Here is a 225-nt window from a genome sequence, read left to right as displayed (position 1 = left end):
AACGCGTCTAGTACTTGTCAGCAGTGGTCGATCTCCCCTGTGCTGGACAATGCATCGTAAAGCGACGTTACGTGGGCATGCTTTCGTATGTATGCATGCGTTCTTTAATGTTTTAAGTACTCCACATTAATAATCTTGTAATATTGATAAGATTTACTCTCTTGTTGCTGGAGGGATAATGCTTTCATTTAGCAGATAATCCTCATCGTTATTGTTTGAATATAT

Source organism: Penaeus monodon, chromosome 21, assembly GCF_015228065.2.
Source record: "Penaeus monodon isolate SGIC_2016 chromosome 21, NSTDA_Pmon_1, whole genome shotgun sequence".
NCBI lineage: Eukaryota > Metazoa > Arthropoda > Malacostraca > Decapoda > Penaeidae > Penaeus > Penaeus monodon.
This window is presented reverse-complemented; position numbering follows the sequence as displayed.